Raw genomic sequence first — 11,934 nt, forward strand, 5'->3', positions numbered from 1 at the left:
GTTGCCGTGGTGACTTTTTCACCATATTTATAAGATCATCAATTTTCTTCAATACTATGAAGGGTCCTTTCCATTTAGGCAACAATTTTGAACAAACGCCTGGTTTCCTGGTTGGATCATGTAGCCATACTGGTTGTCCTGCAATTAATTCTCTCTTCTTGGCACTTTGGTCATAATATTTTTTCTGATATTCCTGACTTTCTTTAAGGTGTTTTCTTGCATGGGCATGGGCTTTGATAAGGGAACTTTGGAGTAATTCTACATATTCATGGGGTTTAACCTTGTTTTCATTTTCTATTTCTGGTTCTGGGATAAAGGCTTGGACTGGAAGAGTTATCTCCCTTCCTAACATCATTTTATTTGGTGTTACACCGGTGCTTGCATGTTTTGATGACCGGTATGCCATCAGTAACTGGGGTATAAACTCATCCCAACAGTCTTGATTGTCTTGGCAATACATTTTAACCATGGATACTAATGTGCGATTAAATCTTTCAACAGAGCCATTTGCTTGTGGCCTCATACTGGTCGCTCTCGTTTTTTCTATTTGTAACAGGTTGCATACTTCTTTTAAAAGTGTTGACTCGAAATTCCGACCTTGGTCTGAGTATAGTTGGAGAGGTGTTACAAATCTGCTTATAAATTCATTGGTTAGGGCCTGGGCCACTGTTTTTGCTTCTTGGTCTGGTAGAGGATATGCTTCTGTCCACTTAGTGAACAGATCTGATAGAACTAGTACAAATCTATTGTTTTTTTTAGACATTGGGAGAGGACCAAGTATATCCATGGCGACTCGCTCCATAGGTTCACCAGTGAGGAATTTTTTCCATAGGGGCCTTTCTTGCCTGTAGTTGCTTTTGGGCTGCACAACTGTCACATCGTTTTATGTATTCGACAATGGTGTTTTTCATTGAGGGCCAATAAAAAGTTTTCTGCATTCTATCTAAGGTTTTATCTATGCCTAAATGACCTCCTGTTGGGATATCATGAAAATACACTTGGAATAACCTGTCTGGATCTGGTTACAGCTCTGATTTGATTAAGTGGGGTGCATTGGGGGATTGCTGTCTCTTTGCTGTCTTCTTCAATATTTTGCACATCATTCTGTGTCTGTTGGTTTAGACAGGACGTACAGGGCACTCTGGATAGGGCATCTGCATTGGTATGTTTCAGGCCAGGGCGGTGAATGACGTTCAGATCATAGGTACCTAGCTCCTGGAGCCATCTTGCAGTCTGACCTGTAGGTTTCTTTAAATTTTTCATCCAACTGACTGCAGCATTGTCTGTTCTTAAAAGTACATTTTGATCGTATAGATATGAATGAAAATGTTTTAAAGCTGCTACAACTGCTAGGAGTTCTTTTCTAGTTACACAGTAAGATTGTTCAGGCCTTGATAAAGCTTTACTCATGTAAGCTATCACATGCTCCTTTCCTTCCTGTTCTTGTGAAAGTACAGCACCAACAGCTTGTTGACTGGCATCCGTATCCAAAATAAAAGTTTGGCCCGGTACAGGATAAGCAAGAATGGGTGACGTTGTAAGTGCCGCTTTCAGGGTCTGAAATGAGTCATTACACTCGTCAGTCCAGGTCAATTTTACCTCTTTTTCACATAATTTGTTTAATGGGCGGGCTATTTTGGCAAATCCTTCCACAAATCGTCTGTAGTACGAGGCTAGGCCTAGGAAACTGCGAACTTGCTTGATAGTTTTGGGAACTGGCCAGTTTTTAACAGATTCTACTTTTCCTGGATCAGTGCTTATACCTTCTTCTGAAACAATGTGACCTAGGAATTTTGCTTTCTTTTGGAAAAAACTACATTTTGAGGGCTTGAGTTTTAGATTAGCTTCTAAAAGGCGATGTCTTCTGGGGACCTTGAGAATACATCTTGGAATTTATTCAGGAGTTCCGCAAGGGTCATCTTTTCTTTGGGCGTCAAATGTGTGCAACTTCTTGTCAAAAGGTCTTGGAGGTGCTCTGGTACTCCGTTTTCATCAGGTTCTACTTGCTTGCTTGGAATAATGTTGACGCCTGCACATCTGTCTCGTCTTAACTCCGGGAAGGCTGCTACAGATTCACAAGTACCAAGCATGGTGTTAGGATAAAGCTTAACATCTGAGTCACTGTAATTAACCACTTGGACGAACGGGTATTCGTCATCAGAATTTATTATACCACTAACTACCGAGATATTTTTTTCTTCGTATAAAAGATTGCAGGGTTCTATTATAGCTATGCTAGTAACATGCTCCTTGTTTGGTACATTAACAGGTAAGGTCATACTAGAGTTTGATGGTACAACAACAGTATCTTTGGCTAACACACGACAGGTCATTCTAAATTCTCCCCACCCAACATTTAATATCTAAATTTTCTGTTTGGAGTATATGAGATCTGTAGTCAATCTTTTTCACATGCTTAAGTAGGAAATCTTGTCCTAAAATGGCATCAGGTGTGATATCACATACAATAAATTGGTGACAAAAGATGGCGCTTCTTAAGGAAAACTCAAGAGTTACCATTCCATATGTAGTTAAATTGGTCCCATTTACGTTCTGAAGACTGTATTCATCCTGTGGACTTTCAATATTGGGGTAATTAAAACTATTGGTTTGGATACCATTTGATAGGTATTCCTGATTTACATCTGGACTGGACCGGAAAATATCTTTATGAACTTGGTTTGATATAAGAGATACTGTAGAACCAGTATCTATCAGAAAATCTAGCTTGTATCCAGAAATTGTACCATTGGTATACAATCCATTGTCCAACTGGTCTAAATGTTTTCCTACTTGTAGTACTCTGTCATTAAATTCAGCATTACTCTCTATATCCATGTCAGACCCTTCTAACTCCGTCTGGCTCCGGTCTGGTGAGCTGACGGGTAACCGTTTCCCTGGTTCTGTTGGTTATTTCCACTTCTGATACCAGTGTAACAAACCGCCGACACAGGCCGAGTAATTGTGGAAGGGTCTGTTGACAAGTGTTGGGGCTCTCGTCAGGAATATTCTGCATCTTGGGGTTTTTCCTTCTTCTACCTCTAAAGACGAATGGAAGCCAGGCAATGCACTCATATTTCTCAGTCTATAAACTATAGGTTCGAACGTATATTATATTTATTATTACATGTTCATGGTATATAGTACACAGACAAATGCAGACATGCAGACGCTTAATCAGTAATCAGATTTCGGGTCATTTAGGTCACTCAGTGTGGTGGGGGATAACTGCCTTTATATGTACATTTCCTTAAAAATACTTCATCTTATATTATTAAAGCATATTAACCTGCTTGGCTTTTCTGTTGGGCTAGGTCTGGTAAAGATAAACTTTCAGGTTGTTAATTAAGCTACTATAGTTAGACTCGAGCTAACAAGTTATCCGCCATTTCACTGAGTGGAACCTTATTTATATACTTTTGAGATCCCTGAAAGCCAATCGAAAATAAGGGATCTAGCCAGGGATCCCTGAGGGCCAATGAAAACCCTGTCAGGACTGACAGGAAAATGTCCGATAAAATAGGGGCTTGACAGGAAAACCTACACATTTAAAAATCACACGTAAAATGGACAGTAAATTGCCTGTTCTTTAATTATTATACAAATGGGCCAAAGTCCTAATTTTTCCTTGATTTAAATTTAGCAAAAGAAGCTTAAAACTTCGTTACTACTTGTTTCCAATTTCTAGCCGTGCGTAGGACTAGAGCAGACGCCGGGAGTACTGATACTAAATTCCAGCAGTAAACTGGTTACAATATAATCCCTAAGAAACTAATCTTTAACAGATATAAATAATGGAGCCTTAATAAAACTATTAATGTAATGACTTATTTCTTACTCTTATAGAATCCTTAAGAGATTTAAGATATATAATGACAACGACAAAAATATTTCCTACTGCGGTCACATGACCTGTAAAATGGCTCTTCACGGAGAAACAACAAAAATGCTTTGGACCGATAGTAAAACTTAAATATTTCCTTACTGAGACACTTTCAGGACTTATAATGGGTTGAAATATAATCTCAGGTATATGCTTATTCGTGCCAGACACCTTACAATCTATGAAAAATATGTTATACAGTAAAACGAGTTTGGTAAACAAGTGGAAGGGGCACTTGCCAAACAAAATGCATAAAGTTAAAAAGTTGCAAATATAACAGTATGTCCAATTCAAATAAATGTTCATAAAGTCAATAATATTTCTGTTGCAGGCCATCATCCAATAAAGTTTTCATCCATCTGTAGTTGACTTATTTCTTCTGTTGGCATAGTAAATTCCAGGTTGTAAAAATTATTAAATGTTATATTTGTCCAGTTGTAACAATATATACATATCTAAAGACGACGATCTTACTGATCAAAGGCGTATATCATGGACCAAAGCTGTACAAAACGGTGCTATTGTCGACTATTCCTTTGTCGTGTCACCATTCTTATTGGACATTAAAACTCCAACTGCTACTCCGGCTATTATTGAACAATACTACAGTGAAATAGTTGATGGTTTTTTGAGAGCCCATATGGAAACTCTTCCCGGTAAACAGTACATAACACATTTGAAACCGTATTTGGCAAAGACTGTGAAAGAATATCATACAATTATGAGATTACAACGTCAAACATGGATTGAGAATGGCAAATTTCATGTGATAACACAAGCGCTAAATTGAATTTTAGAAAACAGCTTGAGCTAGCATATGAAAATTACATTAGTGAAATAAATCGCAAAATCGAAGAATCTGTCGACTGTGATCAACGTTTTGTATGGTCTGTGATAAAAGTGGACGGAAAAGTGTATCGCATTGTCGACAATTAAATATTAGCGGTATTCAAGTTATTTCTTCAGACGAAATACGTGACGGTTGGGTAACTCATTTCCAATCTGTGTTCAGTTTCGATAGAAACATGATCAACCCTGTGAATGAAAAAGCTGCCGATGATACTAACAACGACTTGTTAGAAACTATCCGTACAAACACAAACGAAAATATCGAGGAATGAACTTTCGACAAACTATATAAACTTTGTGACAATGTGCCACAAATCTCAAGGGTTAGATGGAATCTGTTACAAACATTTGAAATACGGCGGAAAGCTACTTCAGTGTCATCTTTGTAGTTTGTTTAATCGTGTATTGGAAACATGCTACACACTGAAATGCTGGAAAGACAGTTGTATCATACCTCTATTCAAAGGTGGAAACAAATCAAAGTCTGATCCGAATTCATATCGGGGAATTTCTCTTCTGTGTAGAATTTAAAAGCTGTTTGAAAAGGCATTATATACTCGTTTACAATCGCTTCATCACAACTTTCAACCCCAATCACAAGTTGCCCATGAGAAGACATTATCTAGCACACATGCAAGTTTTAACATGTAAGAAGTCGTACATCATAACTTAGAGCGTCATGGAATATCGTCACACTTCTGAACAGCATGTTTCGGGGTTTTTGCGTTTATTTTCGCTGAACTAGTATAAATAATTGTTAATTGTAAGCCAGTTGATGCCTAGCTCTGAATGCATACGTTCTCGATACATTAAGAACCCATTGTTGGCATAAAGCTGTTTTATGCAATTAGGTAGAATGTTGTCTCTTTGACACATTACCGTTTTCAATCTCTATCACACGGTTAGTCTGCATATCGTTCAAATTAAAAAACAAAATGAAAAAATGAAAAAAAAACAATATGATTTCAAGACCTATTGGCCAGTATCAAAACATAAAACGAAGTCGCTGAACACTAACAAAAATCACATTGAACCAAAATAGTCCGAAGCTGAATTGTAAGAAGCAATCCGAATACCAAGTGATCGTTGAAATAGCAATCCACCAAACTCTACAATATGATCATACCAAACTCTTTTGATGTTTAAGATAATTGGATTTGTTTTAGATAATTTTATTTCATGGTGCAAATTATGATAACATGAATAAATATAAGAGGAATTAAAATGATTTCCAATGAGACAACTTCCACAAGAAACCAAACAACAAAGACAATATCAAATAAAGCATGTAAAGGTCACATTAAGGCCTTCAACACAAGTAATTGGATTTGTTTTAGATAATTTTATTTCATGGTGCAAATTATGATAACATGAATAAATATAAGAGGAATTAGAATGATTTCCAATGAGACAACTTCCACCACAAACCAAACAACAATGACAATATCAAATAAAGGTCACATTACGGCCTTCAACAAAAAGTAAATCCCGTACTACATAGGCAGCTGTTCATGGCCCCGAAACCCTTTTCTTTTTAGTGAAAAACGATGTATATTATTGTCATATATAATGAATCAAACTTTGATGAGATGATTAAAGATGCTAATTTTTCTCCTCGACAATATCATGAATGTGTAAATTTTGGCAATATAAACTATCGATACATTGTGTGTCTTCATATGGACACTTATCGCGTCTTTTACCTTGTCTGGTATGCAAAAAAGGTTTGCATACCAAACTGCTATAACATTAACAAAATGTTGTTGCTTAGAATTAATTCAAACAGGATGACATATTATGACTCTTGTAGAATAAATTTGATACTGAAGTTTATTTTTCCAGAATTAGAAATATAGTTTGTATATGTTGTTATGAAAGGGCATACATAGACAATGGACATGACGTTAGTATCGTCTCGACCATATGTTGTTATGAAATGTGACTACATAGACAGTGGATATGGTGTAAGTATCTTCTCGAACATATGTTGATTTTGAGGTTAGAGGAAATAGAAAAATACTTCTATGCAATTGGCATAATTATAACGTGCTACTTGCATTTACAATTCTAAAATAAAGTCACAGTATTAAAAGCACTATATAATCATGAAGCTACTCTTGTATGTGCAAATGTGTAAGACAAACAATTCAACCATTCAAATGAATGCATTGTATACATCACTGAACAACTCCGATGTATACAGGGTAGGGTTTGACGCCAACAAACTAGTTTAACCATGACACATTCTGTATTAGACATGTTCACAATAAGCCAATACCGAAACTGAAACTGAAACCGATACCGAAACCAAAACTAATAGTGAGGAAAATGGTAAACGTTTCTAATTTTTATTAACCCAGGAATAGATTAGCTTAGCCGTATTTGGCACAAGTTTTTAGAATTTTGGGTCCTCAATGCTCTTCAACTTTGTATTTGTTTGGCTTTTTAACTATTTTGATCTGAGCGTCACTGATGAGTCTTATGTAGACGAAACGCGTGTCTGGAGTATAAAATTATAATCCTGGTACTTTCGACTAGTAACTATCAACCCTTTAAATCCTTTGTTTGAAATTTGAATACATTATATGAAGCATTACTTCAATTAATAATTCTCATGAATCCATAAAAAGCAAAGTTACATTCAACTATTATTTAATACACTAATGCAAGTAATATTCAATTTACAATGATACAATTTATTTATGATGTACATTAATCATAAACTTTAGGAGGGTTCGTCGCAGGGAAGAGCACATAGTTCTACAATAGGTGCAATATCATTCTGACTATTTCTATAAAAAGAGCCTCTTATTTATAAATATTTCTTATCTTATAGAATGTTCTAAATAAAATCTTCTCGTAAACAAATTTGCGTTGATTGACGATTATAGCATTTTGATTGCGTAACTGCCTTACATTATGTGGTGTTGCAATAGGATGTTCAGATGGATATATGGTATTGCCAAGTAATTAAAAATCACGAGGAAACGGTAATATCTCGCGTGGAACGATTGCATCCATATCAAAATGGATTGGGCTCGAAAGTCTTTTCTACATGCAATCAATTTGGAAACTATTCAGAAATTATAACATTACTCTATTCATTTCAATTTGACCTCCTTTTTTTTGTTTAAAAAAACTATGGTAGTAACGAAATTAAAGAAAGAACTTTTCTTAATTTCCTTTTCGAATGTGTTGTTGTTCTTCTCGTTTATGTAACATCATTAAATAAAACATTCTAGTCCTCTTAATCCCTAATAAAACCAATATGTTTGGTTTTCTTTGTCTCAATATTATTTTAAAAATCGAATATAATTATATCAGATAAATATAAGTATTATTGTTCACCACATTTTAGATATTTCCGATAAAGCATTTAATGGAATATATCCAACACTTACGGAATCAACAAGATTTTGTTTGGATGCAAAAATTCATGCAGACCTTTCAATATGTTATATATATCGAGCACACCATGTTGAATTTATATTTCAACACGAATTTATTTAACATGTACAAATCGTTCAAAATGACTTCGAAGGTTAATTATAAATTAATTCCTATTGAAAATAATCTTAATACTCTGTCAATCTTGCTAATCTCGTTTTTGTTTAGTTTTTTTCTTTTTCTTTCTTGAAGTACACTGGCAATTGTAAAATATTGCACCTACTGTTACAGTAGAATTTTGGTTTTTACTTTCGACGAAACTTGTTTCGTAAATAATGCACACCATAAATAATTTGTATCCACATTTTAATTGTATATTACTTGCATTAGTATATTTAATACACGTTGAATTATTTTTTTTTGAATAGATTCGTGCAAGTTGTTGAATACAAGTCATACTCCATCTAGTGTATAAATATTCAAATTTCAAACAGTATAAAGCAGTAAAAGGGTTGAACTAACTAAACATTATATATTTACAATTTATCTCGCTACTATTTTTTGTTTCGGTTTCGGTTTCGGTATCGGCTTTTTGTGGACACGTCTATTAAGTCTTGCAGAATTTTACATCTTCAATAATCTACAACTTTATATTTTATTTGTACCTTTAAACGTTTTTGATTAAAGCGTCACTGCTGGGTAGCTGAACAACGCGTCTAGCATTCAACTTGGTAAGCCTGGTATCTCTCGTGGCAGACACACATGTTTGGCATACAACATGTTTAGCTTGGTATCTCTCGAGGCAGACACACGTGTGTGGCATACAACATGTTTAGCTCGGTATCTCTCGAGGCAGACACACGTGTCTGGCATACAACATGGTAAGCTTGCTATCTCTCGTGAGTTTGTTTCATAAAACCATCCTCACTATAGACACCGACAACATGGGGATAGCAAACTAGATGTTTATATGATAACACCATAAGATGGAACCTGAGGGACGTCAATGTTATACAAAAAATCAATTAACCAAAGGGAAAAAAGTTCTGTTTTTTTATCGGTATTTCAAATTTGAAACGGGTTTATTTAAATCTAATAGAGGACATATTTTGCAGCTGATATCTGATTATTTAGATTTAGGTTGCTGTAAAGGATTTTGTCCGGTAAGGGCTGATTTGGCCACAAAATGTATGTTCATCTGATGAAAGATTTTGAAACATTTAAACACCTAAGTGTCTACGTCAGTCGATTCAATTAGGTAATGTGAGAAATTTGAACTCATTTTATCACGAAATATGCTCACATTCAAGCTTAAATATGAAAATTATAACAAATATACCATAATATGTTACTTTTCAGATGATTTTTTTTTGTTGATCAAAAATGAAAGTGGCCGCATCCGTGTTGACTATAAATCTTTATATATGTTATGAATTATCATCAAATACAACTTACATTTTGGTGGGGTTCGTGTTGTTTATTCTTTAGTTTTCTATGTTGTGTCATGTGTACTATTGTTTTTCTGTTTGTCTTTTTCATTTTTAGCCATGGTGTTGTCAGTTTGTTTTAGATTTATGAGTTTGACTGTCCCTTTGGTATCTTTCGTCCCTCTTTTAAACATAACGCATATACGGCCCCTTCGATTTTAGACGGACACCGTCTAAAAATTAACCAAAATGCTAAAATGTCGACGAGTTTAGTAATCGGAATGACTTAATGATGCTAGTTCCTGGTAAATGTGCATTGTATTGTCAAAAACAGCCGGTGTTTATGTAGCAGAAGTATTCCTCTTTTTAATAAATAGCTAAAAGTTTACATTTTAACAATTTTGTAAAACTGATATATTTTGGGACCAAAAAGGGTTATTACTGGACCTACTCCTTTTGAAAGAATATTTAGAGAACTCTTTGTTATTTAACGAAGCGGTATTGATAGTATACTATCCTGTAGTTTCCAATATGTCGAACTAGAACTAAATCTGTCTTACTCATCTTTTTATCACATTTAGGCGAGATGTCGATGATTTTATTGAAAATAATTTTAAGGGCCTATTAAGGAGTTAAGAAGAAATAAGAGAATAAATGGAAGATTGTGTATCACACTTCATAATAATTCGGTGTTTTCCCCTTATAATTTATCTTTTGACTACTTTCCTACTTTCTTATTGTGATGAAAGTTAAGAATACAAGTGTCTGCATCAATCGAAAGTAAAGCATTTGGATATGATCCTTGTTGAAAACCAATCAAAATATGACAAACGTCAATGAAAAAGTTGGTTGAAAAAATGAAACTCATCTACATGTATATAAAAATATTCGTTATTTTGCTGACAATAATTTAAAAGAAAAAACTGAATGAGAATAGCAGTCGTTTGTGTGCTATTATTGTCCATCTGTCACAGTTATAGCTGATATTTCTTATTGTGATGAAAGTTAAGAATACAAGTGTCTGCATCAATCGAAAGTAAAGCATTTGGATATGATCCTTGTTGAAAACCAATCAAAATATGACAAACGTCAATGAAAAAGTTGGTTGAAAAAATGAAACTCATCTACATGTATATAAAAATATTCGTTATTTTGCTGACAATAATTTAAAAGAAAAAACTGAATGAGAATAGCAGTCGTTTGTGTGCTATTATTGTCCATCTGTCACAGTTATAGCTGATATTTGAAAAAAAAAGAAAAAAATTGAAATAAGTACAACCGAACTTCAAAACCAAATATTTATATTTATGAAAGAATTTAGTAGAGGTTTTAAGTAAGTTGTGGGTTCTAAATCCCTGACTGATTAATTTACTAGAAATTCATAGATTACGTTCATTCAAATCAAAATCGTCACAACAGACACAGGCATAGCAATTGAGTAAGATGTTGCCAAAGAATCATCACCATAAAAAAGAGAAAAATAGCAATAGGGAACGATAAATGCTTGTTGCTGTTGTTAGTGTTTTCATGTAACACGTTGAAATCACATGACAATTGACGCCTTTCGTTTTCAATTTTATTTGTCAGAAACTGATTTTCACTTTTAAGCCCCTTCTCCTTTCGTTTTCCTTTTTAATAACTCTTTTAAGTAGTTCATGCATACTGTCTGTCAACACATTCATGTCCGATTGGATGCTTCTCGTCTCCTTTTCCTCCGCCTCTACAGAACTTTGTGTACTAGGAACATTACCGTTGCAGACGTAAAAACCAAACTGTCTGCATTAAAATGAACAAGCGATAGATTTATGACTTAAAGAGAGGGGGAATATTATATGGCACTTAAGAAATTGTGTTTATATTTTTTCCTCATATAAATATTTGAGAAGCTGAACTTACACAATGCTTATTGTAAGACATTTCCTTTGTTTGAAGGGCGTCCTTGAAAATCTTGCACTGAGAACATTTTAAAGTATTAGTAAAGTTATGTTGGTGTTATATACAAAATAGCTTACACTAAATTCACTGTAAATAGCAGTTTGTAAAATGCCATAATTTTCAACAATCTACTATTACATTTGATTTTTTGTGAATTTCAAGGATATTGATTGACGGACATTAACATTTACCCTTCTGAAGCATTTGTGATTTACTCCTTCAGTGATATTAATACATGCTCAGTTTGTTTCCTTTTCAACATAGTATTTTTCGTTAAGCATTGTATGTCTTTTTGCCGTTTTTCTTTTTTTTTGTATAATGGCATTTGTCTGTTCTTTTCGGTTATCCATTTGATTATCTATTTGGTATCTCTCGTCTCTGTTTTAAAATGGAAAACAAAATATGGAATAACTATTATATATAAAAAGACTAATTTATGAATAGCTCAATGAT

This window comes from Mytilus galloprovincialis, chromosome 12 (assembly GCF_965363235.1).
Source record: "Mytilus galloprovincialis chromosome 12, xbMytGall1.hap1.1, whole genome shotgun sequence".
Lineage (NCBI taxonomy): Eukaryota > Metazoa > Mollusca > Bivalvia > Mytilida > Mytilidae > Mytilus > Mytilus galloprovincialis.